This window comes from Protopterus annectens, chromosome 10.part0, assembly GCF_019279795.1.
Source record: "Protopterus annectens isolate FY-2018-M chromosome 10.part0, PAN1.0, whole genome shotgun sequence".
NCBI lineage: Eukaryota > Metazoa > Chordata > Ceratodontiformes > Protopteridae > Protopterus > Protopterus annectens.
The window spans coordinates 739971518-739984491 of NC_056744.1; the positions used below are offsets into that span (position 1 = coordinate 739971518).

A 12974-nucleotide genomic window follows, 5' to 3' on the forward strand; every position below is an offset into this window, starting at 1 on the left:
GCTGTCCTACAGCCTGTTTTCCATCTCTCTACAGATCTTTAAGCTGTTTTTGTCCTACTTTGTATTCAGAAGTGCATTCCCTATACATTTGGTATTTGTGTATCCCCTTGTTGTGGGAGTCTGTGCTGTTTAATTTTTAATACAGTACCATTTTTCCTTCATTTTTCATGGGGTAAGGATTTTTATAACTGGTGTGCTTCTGGGATTTTAGTGTGCTGCACACTGTGTGTGTGTGTGTATTGTATTTTATATATATATATATATATATATATATATATATATATATATATATATATATACACACACACACACACACACACACACACACACATATAGATGTGTACATGGAGATATATGTGATTGTGTATGCATTAATATGTGTATATTGGTAAAAATGGATGCACACACAAGAATGAAAGGCATTAATGTGATAGATGAGCAGTACACAAGACTAAAATTTGATTGGTTTATCTTCACGATACGGAAACAATCCTGTAGTTACCAAGGTGGTAAAATTCCTGGCACATTGTCGGTATTAACACATGAGGGATGTCTTTCAGGATAAAACTAACACAACATTGTCTTGTGCCATGTTTCTTCTTCATTGTAAATCTGCTTTGTTGGTACCCATCAGAATTGCAGTGAAATGTAAAGCCAAGTTGCTTTTCTTGAAATGTCGTTGCTTGTGAGCAAGGCAGCTTATTGGTAGTAGTTTTTGTGTTTTTCTTTTCACTCTAGTTGATTAAAATCATGTTGGGGTCTATAAATAGATTTCAAAGTATTGTGTTTGCTTCCCTTTGCATAATGCTTTGGGTGCAAGTTGTACCCTAATGCTTGCTGAAGTTGTTCTTTTCACAACTGATGTGTTACTTGGAGCTGCTGATAAGGGCATAATTGCAGGAAACAATGATACAGGCATAATTGAAACCAACACTGGTAAAGGCATAACAGCAAGTGTGGTACACAGTCATTATGGCAATCTTTTTTTCTGAGATCGTATTTAAGACTTATACAAGACCTTATTTAAGAATTCTATTCATACAAAGTAGTCACAGATTGTTGACTTTTAATAACAATGTGTACCTCATCTTTTGTTGTTTCAATTTTCTCTTACTACAGTGATGACGAAGGTTGGTAGAATACTAGCTTCAGTATCATCCTTTCCATGTCTGCCTCTTATGAATTAGTTTACATTTTGTGATCTATGACAGAAGATTTTTAGGACTCAACATCTGTGAAGCATACTTTTCCTTAAAGTGCTGTGTCACACTTGCGTGACTTACCATTGCACCACTGTACGTGCTGTAGGGAGCATCAATTAGGATTGTCATTGCAATGGTGAATAGTTTTTTTTTTTTAAATTTGCAACAAAAAAGAAGCCTAAAGCCCTTTGAAATGTATTTTTCCCATGCTGATGATGCCAGTGAGGTGTAAGGGCAATCTTTAACCAGTGTCAATGATATCAACCCAGGGAAAATATAGCTATGCCCGTGGACTTTAATGCCCCCCCCCCCCCCCCGCCATTGGGCATGAGCAGATGCACATTGAATAAAGTTTATTGATCCATGCCTAACGTGATGTCACCAGGGAAAACACTAAATTAATTTGGGTCATGTTTTTAAAAAGTTTGCAAAGCTTTTTTATTGAAATAACCCGGATAAATACTGGTAGGCTATGGAAAAATATATTGTGGCATTTAACTCACCTCTTGCCACAATGCAGCACCAAAGTGCATCAGAACACTTTAAGCTTTAGTGAAAAATATTATTCTAAGAGTTGAGCAAGAACAGCATGCAGTGTGAAGGTGTTTTATAGTCTCCGTATTGGGATTTGTTGTATAAACCATGGCTTAGTGAAGAATGTTACAATGTGGCTTTGGCTTAGCTATTTGCCTGCAGCTCCAAATAAAACTGATACATTGCTCTGTTGTCTGATGAGCAGTTGTCATCCTAAAACTGACTCAGGAGACGCAATGGCCATGATTTGTTGATCTGAATTATTTATCCTCATGGATAATTGTGTGTTTTCTGGTTAAGATATTCAACATGTAAATGTTTAAGGAAAGTAACTTATGTCTTACTACAGTTAGACTCTATGGATGCAGATAACCAGCCGCTATAATGCATTTATCAGAACAGCTTGAAGAAACATGTTTGTATAGCTGCACGGCATTCCCTGATGAGCTTGCCAAGAGTGATTTCTGACTTATCTTTGGAAAATGAAGTATCAGTCATGTGATACAGGCTGTCTCTGACTTTCACAATTCTGCTGTGAATGCTGCCCCTACTGTTTGCATTATTTTTGGCTCAGATGACAGGATTTTCCTCGCCTTCTCATTTGCTGCTTTTAAAGGTTGCATTTTTTGTATGTGACTATATAGCTTAGCCTTCAATTCTGCAAAAGTAACTTTAAAGCAAGAGTGCTTAAATGCACAATTTCATATATTTTTCTTTACTTATTGACACACAGTGACTGTACCAGGCGATTATTGATCACACACAGGGAAATTAAAATGACTTTACCCACTCTTCCTGTAGATGTCCTTATTAAATAAAAGTGTGCACTACTGTTGTTGCGAAGGACAGTAGAAGAGTGTGCACCACTGTTTGTAGATTTGGCTGCTAGAGGTGACTGCATAAATGTTAGCACTGCTGTGATAATCGTAATGATCTAGTCCAGGGTGACCTGTATCACATCACAGGCAGTGCAAGTAACTGTTACTACTAGTGTATTAGCAGTTTTCCCTAACCCGACTCTGCCCCTCCCTGCAGCTTTTGACTGTCATCACTCACTTGAAGAGGTAATCACTGCTGTGACTATGATGCTGGCAATTTTACCAATACCATATCTGTCTTCAGCCTACAGCTTTGTATAGTGCCACGAATGCTGAATCGAGGGGGTATGAGCTGAAAAGAGTTGTCCATATTTAACAATTTAGCAGACAGTTGTAAGGGAATATGGTATTGACTTAACAAAAAAAATGAATTGCATTATCTTTGACTTCTAGTCAGAGCTAAAACAAATGCCTTAAAGCCAAAGAGCAAAATGTTCTACTCTAACACCTTTATTTTACTTGAGAGCTATGAGTTGTAGTTTGTGACACTGGGAATCTGTGGAGCGACCGTTTTCTTACTGTTTACTTTCAGCAATATTTGTGCCAAAGTTTGTCATGTGTTCCCTTGAATGTACAGCAGTTTATTCCAGAGCTTTCTACCATATTGTGTCTTTAACTTGTAAGTTGCTTATTGACTGTATAATAAGGGTCTCTTGGCTTTCTAAGAAACTGCAGCAGCAAAGGTTGTCCAAGACACAGGAAAGCAGACTGTGTCTCAATTCGGAGCACAGTCCTCCTGCTAGGGATGATTGGCTTTAGATGTCAGGGGACTTCCCCCTTTACCTCGGAGAGAGTTAGAGACTTTGTCTGCTGGTCTGACCCAAGGTGGAGACCTAGTACACAGCAGTCTGATGCATTCAGTACTGTATGGAGTAATGTCAAGATAAACTTGATTTTTACATGTGTCCAAATGTTTGATTGCACTATGGCATTGCATTGGGGATGTTTGATTCAGAGGGCTACTTAAGGCTTCTCATTTCTTGAGATTGCCCACTCCATCAGTGTAGTGTTAGGGATGCCAGTTTCCCTTCCGGGGGCAGGAAGTATTGAAGAATTGGGAAGAGAATGGGGGAGCAGATAATGTCTATGTACAGAGACCAGAACATTTGATGTCTCAAGAATTAGAGTTGGACAAAAAATATTAAGAGGAGTGGAGCTCCACTAGCCATAAAGGCTTTGTTACTGACTGCTGTTGTGGTGACCTGGTCCTAAGGAGGGTTGGCAAGGAGGGATAGAATAAAGCAGCAGCTGCTAGTCACCTGTTTTGACCATGGTGGAAGTGAAGAATTCCTTCACAGCTAAGTTCCCTAATAGTTCTGACCGTAAAAGGGGGGGGGGGCTGATGTCCTTCCTTGTGTCTGCATAGCTCCCTGATGCTTCTAACCTTGGAGAGAAGTGAGGAAATTCTCCCCAGTAGTTTACTTCCCTAAAGATTCTGACCCTGTGGGAATGGATGCATTTCTCCATATCAAGGCAGTTCTGTAGTAGTTCTGACATTGAGGGGGTAAAGTACATCTGCATATCTGTGTAGTGCTTCTAATGCTGGAAAGAAGTGAGGAAATTCTCCACAGCAGCCCAGATGTTCATCGTGTTTCACTGTTGCAATTATTACACTTGGATTATCCTGCTGGCAGGCTACCTGCAGTCGGCCTGAATTCCAAAGTCTTGGTCCAGCGTCAGTTGCGGTCGCCTCTTCCCTGACATCAGTGTACCAGGGGTATAAAAGATGCAGCCGATGCCATTTTCTTCAGTCTTTCTTGCGCACGGTGCCTGAAGCAAAAGCAGTTCACAAGTGCCGGTCGGCCGACTCCTGAGAATTTCGAAAATGAATTTCAGAACCGAAGTCTTCAATAAAGCTAAGTACCCCACTGGGGAAAATTTTTCTTGCTCCAGACCGATGTCAGCAAAAGTTAACAATTGTATTTCTTGTAGAAAGCAAATACCTCATAAGGATTTTCACTCTTACTGTATTCCTTGCCTAGGCTCCAACCACAACGTTGCTAGTTGTCGGTTTTGCGCTATATTCAACCAATGCACTGTTAAGCGTCTGTTTGATTTTGCTTTACATTACTTTGGCCGAAGATTTAATTATATAATGCCATCTGAACAACCGACAACCAGAATTCATAAAAAACGCAAGGACAAAGAAAAGGACAGGCATCCAAGGTCCAAAACCGACGACGAAGCCTCTTCTAGGCCAGTCGCCGATTCTCAGTGACGTGCTTTCGCAGCCCCTGACACCTGCTACCTCAGAGCCACAGGCCGCCTCTGACTCCCACGTGGAGACACCTAGGCCTCTGGAAACTCAAGGTATTGGGCCTATGGAAACTATTCCCTCAGATGGGTCCAGAGCCGCTGAGCAGGCATCGGCTTCTGAGGGTATTTTCAGACCTACACAGCTTACTATCAGGACTTCTTCAGCAGCCAAGACAAAGTCTAAAACACCAGTAAAGACAAAGAAACAAGTTCAGCATTCACCTGGACAGTCATCCATGCCAAAGAAACAGATGCTTAAAATGGCCGAGGACCTAATTACTCTGATCAGGGGTTCCCATCCCCCTCCTGATAAAAGGCCTAGGCAAGATACTGACTATGATTCCTCTGACCAGGTTTCTATTTCCTCTGATTCCTCTTCTGAACAGGGATATTCTCTTCCTCCCTATGAGGATTCTGATGCTGAAGAATCTATCCCTTCAGTCTCTCCTCCTGAGGATTATTCTTTTGGGGAAACCCTGCACACCATGAGGGAGCATTTCCATTGGGAGAGCCAAGATTATTCTGAATCCAAGAAAAGACTCAGAGATTTTCTTTTATTGCCTCAGCACAGGCCCCTTGCTATAACCCGCGTACTAGATATTGTTGATGATGTTTTTTCTGAATCCAGTCTGTCTCCTGATTCTTTACCCCCTGCACCATTTAAGCCAGATAGGTACTACAGGGTCCCAGATTCACATACATTTCTTTATAAAAACCCTGCTGCTGACCCAGAATCAATTTCACAGGGTCCCAAAGGGGTCAATGCTTCCAAGGCAAAAAATCCTGTTCCCTCTGATAGGGATTCAAGAGCACTGGACAGATAGAAAAAAGTCTATACCTCTGCTACTTTGGCTGTAAGGGCTTTAAACTGTCAGTTTCACATGCTTAAATACTAACAATATCTGATGTCTTTGCTCAAACAGAAAATGTTTACAAGCTCAGAATGTACAGAAAATAAGGAAATGCAGGATTTGTTGCATGCATCTGAACAAGTGGGAAAGCATACTTTGCAATGTAGTTTGGATTCATTAGAGGCTTCTTGCAGAGCCGCAGTTACAGGTTCTGTCATTCGAAGGCATGCTTGGTTAAAGGAACAAAGTTTACCTGATCACGTTAAAGCAAAATTGTTGGATACTCCATTACAGCATGGTACTTTGTTTGGTGTTAAGGCAGAAGAGGTGTTAAAGAAAATGGAGGATAAAGCAAAATCAATGCAGACAGTAAAGGATTTCTTACAGGTTCAGCCACCCAGATTTAGCAGGAACTGGCCTTCAAAAAATTGGTCCTTTCCAGTGTCAGACAGGCCACAAAGAGGCAGATACAGATGCCCAAGAGGCAGATCTCAGCCACAAGGCACATACAGACCTAAGCAATGGGGTGCTTCTGCCCCCAAAGGCAGAGAAGACAAATCTCAACCCTGTAGGAAACAGTCCCAATGACTTCCCTCTACCAATGCCAAGCACTTACCTATTGCAGGCACCCTTAGGGGGAAAACTTGCACTTTTCTCACAAAATAGGCACAAAATTACCCAGGACAAATGGGTACTAAATATTGTTTCCCAGGGTTACAGGTTCCACTTTCTCACCCTTCCAAGGCCAAAAGGTATGCAAGACCTGCCACACAGTCAATGGGCAGAGGCACAAAGACAAATTTCTGCTCTCATGGACATGAGGGCTATTCAAAAAGTACCACAGCAAGAGCAAGGACAAGGGTTTTACTCAAGACTTTTCTTGGTACCCAGAAAGGACAAAGCTTGAAGACCAGTACTAGACCTGTCTATTCTAAATACTTTCCTGGACGTTCCAAAATTCAAAATGTTGACACTACACCAACTTCTACCCATGCTGAGCAAGAAGGCTTGGCTAGTTACTTTGGACCTCAAAGAGGCATACATGCATGTCCCAATCAGACAATCATGCAGAAGATACCTCAGATTCATAGCTGACTCAATACATTACCAATTCTCTGCACTGCCCTTTGGCTTATCTACTGCGCCCAGGGTCTTCACAAAGTGCCTGGCACCAGTAACTGCATTTTGCAGACAAAAAGGAATTCAAATATATCCCTACTTGGACGACTGCCTTATTCAAGCAGAGAGCAAAGACATTCTACTAAAGCATCTGGCATTTGTAAAAAGATTACTAATTTGCCTAGGGTACACAGTAAACGAAAAGAAGTCAAAACTAGTGCCCTCTCAAGAGATAATATTCCTGGGTGCAAACCTAAATACCACTGCCCAGATGGCTTATCTCACACCAGACAAACAAAGGCAACTGACTCATTATTTTCAAATGATGGCAACAAAAACCCAGTTACCTGCAAGAAAAATTCTGCAGGCTTTGGGCTTCATGGCATCCTGCATCCTGCTAATTCCATATGCAAGACTGCATATGAGGAAGCTACAATGGTATCTAAAAAGTGTTTGGACTCAACATTGCCACAGCCTGGAAACAATAATTACTCTCATTCCCTGCCTGCAACAGGAGTTTCGATGGTGGGCACTGGCCTGTCACTACAACAAGGGGCAGCCTTTCACTCTACCCACAGCCAGGCAGACACTGACTACAGATGCATTGGATTATGCCTGGGGAGCACACATGGCAGGAAAATGCATACAGGGCACGTGGCCCACAGACCAAATGCATCTTCATATCAATCAAAAAGAGATGCTAGGTGTACAGAATGCCCTGACAGCCTTCAAGGATCTGCTACATCCAGGACAACTATTACTAAAGACGGACAATACTACAGTCGTGGTACATAAACAAGCAAGGGGGCACACATTCCTACCCCCTCTGCAGGCAAGCCATGACTTTGTGGAACACAGCACTAGCCAATCAAGTACATCTGCAGGCACAATTCCTGCCAGGAAAGAAAAATACTCTGGCAGACGACCTAAGCAGAAACCTCATGGACACTCACGAGTGGAAATTGGATCCACAAGTCTTAAGCATGATAACAAAGAAATGGGGATGCCCAGACATAGATCTATTTGCCATCCCTCACAACTGCCAACTACAGAGATTCTACACAAGGACTTATCACTCACAAGCATGGAAGGTGGATGCTCTATTTTTCAGCTGGAAAAGCCTAACAGTTTATGCCTATCCACCACTGCCTCTACTCCCCAAGGTACTCCTCTAAAAGTCAGACAAGAGAAGCCAAAAATGATTTTGATTGCCCCAGACTGGCCATGCCAGCACTGGTACCCAATCCTAAAGAGCTTGTCTCAAGGACCAGCCTGGACTTTACCTCAAATTCCTCATCTGCTGACACAACAAAACAATCCGATCCTGCACAGCCAACCCAGCACCTTAAATCTGGCTGCTTGGCAAATAATATAGCCACTCAGAACTCACCTCTCTCTAAAGCAGTTATAGATGTCATTTTGGAAGCCAAGAGGCCCAGCACCAGGAAATCTTATGCAGAAAAATGGAAGAGATTCTGTGCTTGAAACCAGGCGCAAGGACTTGAACCGCTTGTCCCTAATATTCCTCAGATTTTACAATACTTGACTGAGATGCTGGACAACGGCCTATCCTTCTCGTCAATTAAGATCCATGCCTCTGCCATTTCAGCTCATTACAATACGGAACCTCCTATTTTCTCCCATCCACTACTAAGGCAGTATCTCAGAGGGGCAAAAAACATAAGACCCCCAAGGAGAGCACCTATACCAACGTGGGACCTCAACTTTGTCTTGGAAAAGCTCACACTGCCTCCTTTTGAGCCAGCTAATACAGCTAAGATAAAATTCTTATCATGGAAAACTGCTCTGCTCCTAGCAATAACCTCAGCAAGAAGAGTCTCAGAGTTACAGGCATTAATGGCAGTGGAACCTTTCATAATTTTCCATCCGGGCAGGGCTTCTCTAAGGACAAACCCAACATTTATGCCAAAGGTAGTATCCAATGTGGCTCTTAACCAAACCATTAATTTACCAACCTTTTATCCAAATCCCCAGAATAAAGGGGAGAGACTTCTGCACTCTTTGGACATACACAGGCAGCTACGCTTCTACTTGGACAAAACAAAAGCTTTAAGAAAAACTGAGCAACTTTTTGTGGCATACGCTGCAGGATCACAAGGAAAGGCTATTTCAAAGCAGACTATTTAAAAATGGATAGGACACTGCATTCATTTCTGCTATGCACAGCATGGCAAATCAGTGCCTAAGAATATTAGGCCACATTCTACCAGGGCAGCAGCCTTTCTCAGAGGAGTACCAACCAAGGAAATTTTGGAGGCTGCAACTTGGAGTTCAATGCACACTTTCACCAAGCACTATCACTTACCTCTTTACTCTAAATCCAGAGCATGCTTTGCCACTGCAGTCCTGCAGGGCCTCATAGCCACTCCTAATCCTACTTAGACCCAGCCGCCCAACCTCAGCTTTGGGATTCAACCCAAGTGTAATGACTGCAACAGTGAAACACGATGAACATAGTACAGTTGTGTACCTACCATAAATGTAGATGTTCGAGTGTATTCACTGTTGCAGTCCAAGTTACCCTCCCACCATCCCCCTTTCATTGCTGGGACTTATCTGTACTTCTCTATTCTATACAACCTATGTGGTGTATTTGCTTGTAGAGGAAGCTAATGTTTATGTTTGTGCATGCTTTTTTATTTGCAAATTTTTAGCCTACCCTTTTGGGGGCACCTGACATCTGGGGCAAGAAAAACTGAAGAAAATGGCGTCGGCTGCATCTTTTATACCCCTGGCGCACTGACGTCAGGGAAGAGGCGACAGCAACTGATGCCAGACCAAGACTTTGGTATTCAGGCCAACTGCGGGTAGCCTGCCAGCAGGATAACCCAAGTGTAAAGACTGCAACAGTGAATACACTCTAACATCTACATTTATGGTAGGTACACAACTGTACTTTTCCTAAAGAGTCTGAACTGGGGAAGTGAGGAGTTACTCCATACAAAGGTAGCTCCCTAGTAATAGTTCTGTTGGGGGAGGGATCAAGTGAAGTACTTCTTTACATCTGCATAACTCACTAATTGGTTCTAATCTTGTGCAGAAGTGAGGAAATCCTCTACAGCAGTCCAGTTCCCTAATGATTCTGACTGCAAGGTAATAAATAGTTCTCCATAGCTACATGGGTCCATGGTGGATGCCAGAGGAGCTGTGTCCTTCTGAGGCTGAAGCTGCTGATGCCAGCTGCGCTTAGTGTATGAGGTTAAATGGGCAGGGAAGACTGAGTGCAGAAATCTGTGGCTTGCACACAAGGAATGGGCAAGGTAGTAGAAACTTAGAGACCCCCAGGTTTACTGGCATGATGTACTGCAATAGTGCTATGGCTGGTTAGTACTGGAGAAAGGATTATGGTCCCAGCTAAGAAGGTGTGGTGGGTGTGCTTCTTGATCAGGCTAAGACTATATATTGTAAAGCATTAATATAAATAACTTTGTATACCACCTCTATAGTCATAGCATTTAGAAAAGGTAATGTTTTGTTAATGGGACAAAGGAATTTACAGCGCCATTGGTCATCATCCAGAGCTACTCAAAGCAATGTGTTTGTAACTATATATTTTCTTTTTCATTCTGCACCATTTGGCATCTTGATTTTGGTAAATAAGATTCAGCTGAACTTGTACTGGCACATTTTCATAATAGGGATCGCAGGATATTCATAAAATAAATATGACTAAGCTACAAACAGATGCTAGCCTTCTGGTGGGACATTCATACAGTCTGACATCCCTAAGGGAGTACGTGGTTAACCTCTCACATAGGGTGCATCAACAGGAAGGTCCGTGGTAGAGGGTAATGTAGCCCGTGCCATCTTCAGTTCCTTGTGCCATTGTAGTTAACTGCCCTTGAAAATACAATGCATTTCAACCTATTGCTTCTCTCAGCATCTTCGTAATGATAGGTACTATTTTTATATTATTTTTTTTTACATTTTCTTGCCAAGTGTGTATATGTTTTATTAATTTTGGGGCATTTTTTTTCTGACTAATGACATCTTCAGAAATAACTGAGAAAGTACTGCTATTGGATATGAAGTTTCTTAGCATCCAAAATATTTGTTCTGATTAAGGGAAGATCATAATATATTCTGTTGTGAATATTGTTAAACTTTTAATAAGAAAATACTTGTGCACTCTGGGCATTTTGGAGTAGCTGCAGAGCACCATATGTTAGCATTAGCTGGTGAGGGTGCCCATCACCAAGTTTGTTAAGAGATACCACTAAATGATTAATATACTCATATTGTGACAGAAATGAATGGGGGCAAAATGGTTAGACAATCCTTAACACTGTCCAAGAGAAACAAGAAAAACTGAACAATAAAAGTCTGTGGAACTTGCTATTGGTGCCAACCAAGAGCAGGCATCTGAGACCAAAGATGCGCAGTCTTTTACTTTAGATAGGCCTACATCTTGTGTGGTTGAGAAGAGTGTTTTTTATTCTCCATTACAAATACAGGCGGTATCTTCTGTTATTTTCTTTGCCCCTTGTTGAGAGTAGTTTTTGGGAGAAGAGACCATGGTTAAGCCTCCACCTGTCTTGAGGATGGTCTCTGGGATAACAATGGAAAATCAAAACCAGAATTCAGGTTTCCAAATACCTGATAGAGACTTTCACCAGCTGGACATCATTTCTTATTTGTCCATGGCATAAGTCAGACAAGTGTTCAGTGAAATAAGTCATAAAACCCTCCAGCTGCCTTGGCAATAACTTTCCCACTATTATGCTGGGGCTGTATGAGGCTCGACCATCCATACAGTGAACAGTTAAAGACCCAACATTTTGTGGGGAATGGTTGCTAAGTTAGAAATTGGCCAGCTTCTCAGCTACTCTGCAGAGCCTAGTACGTCTAACTTAAGTTTAGGTGGAAGAGTAAAACAAAAAAAAAAAAAAGGCACTTCCTTGTGCTTTGAGAAGAGTGTAGTAATTCTGGGCTCATGTCATTATGTCTGCCTACCTCTAGGGTTTGGCATAGAGAGTGACTATTTAACTTAGGTTCATAGGTTCATAGATTAGTACTAAGCTAACTGCCCTTGAGAGTCATTTGAAGCCTAGCCAATTATCCCTTGTGAGACTCAAACCGTGCACCTTGTGTTTGTAAGGCAAACACCTTAACCATTAGGCCACCCTCCCAACTTGTACTCTATTCCTGAGGATACAGCCTTTGCAGATACTCTGAAAGACCATCTCAAGTGGGAGTAAGCAAAATGTGTTCCCATAAAGAGAGATGTGGGATGGTTGTGAGCAAAGCACCTCAGAACACTTACTGTCTTTCCTGTGATAAAAACCTTTTTGGATTTTTTAGCATTAAGTCATTAGAGTTGGGTTTGTAGATTTCAGCTCTCAAAAGGCTGGACAAAGTCTAAAGGTGCAAGGTCATCAGCAATGTCTTTATAACAGCCCTTTATTTAGACTGTTGTACTCTCACTAGAAGTTGTCAGAATAACAAAGATGATGTAAGGGTCGAATGTATTGTAAGAGAGAGAGTGAGAAATTGAAAATAAGAGTTTACTTGACATAATTTAATTTTTTTCTTTTAGTTTTTCGTAGAACTTTTATATTGTTATTATTACATTTTTTTTTTGGCTGGACATTTTTGTTTTTATGGTGGCAGTGTTGGTAAACTCATTCATATCCTGAAGATGGCTTTATGCTACCTCGGAGTCTTTGTGGGTCATATTTGTTTTATATTTCATTTTGCTTCATTGCCTTCCAGCCGTCACATTCTTCACTCATCAGGCTGAGGTCATATGGTCCCACTTATGAGGAACATTTTTAACCAGTACTTTTCAGAGGTGAGAGGGAAAGCTCTCATACAGACAGCCATGAGGATTGCTTGTCCTTGCCACCATCCCAGCAACTGAGTGCACATGTTTTGACCCTAACCCCAACCCAGCTGATGATCCTTCTTTCTTTCTTTTTGTTTCCTTTCTTTTCTTTCCATTTGCATACTAGGACAGTCCATTTGGACATGGTACCCTTTTTTCAACCAAAAGTCCAAGAAAAAAAGCTCCACACAAAATAAACAGTACAAAAGAAAATAAGACAAAATACCGTGGAAGCAAATATACTTTACAGTATAATAGTTTATGTACATTTTGCAATAGTTAAAAAATA

The 12974-nt window shown here is 41.5% G+C and overlaps 1 protein-coding gene across 1 annotated transcript in view; it reads left to right on the plus strand.

The window, feature by feature from the left end:
* CACHD1 (cache domain containing 1) overlaps positions 1-12974 on the plus strand; it is a 1377863-nt gene that overhangs the window by 1120597 nt on the left and 244292 nt on the right. The gene's annotated exons all lie outside the window — the stretch shown is intronic.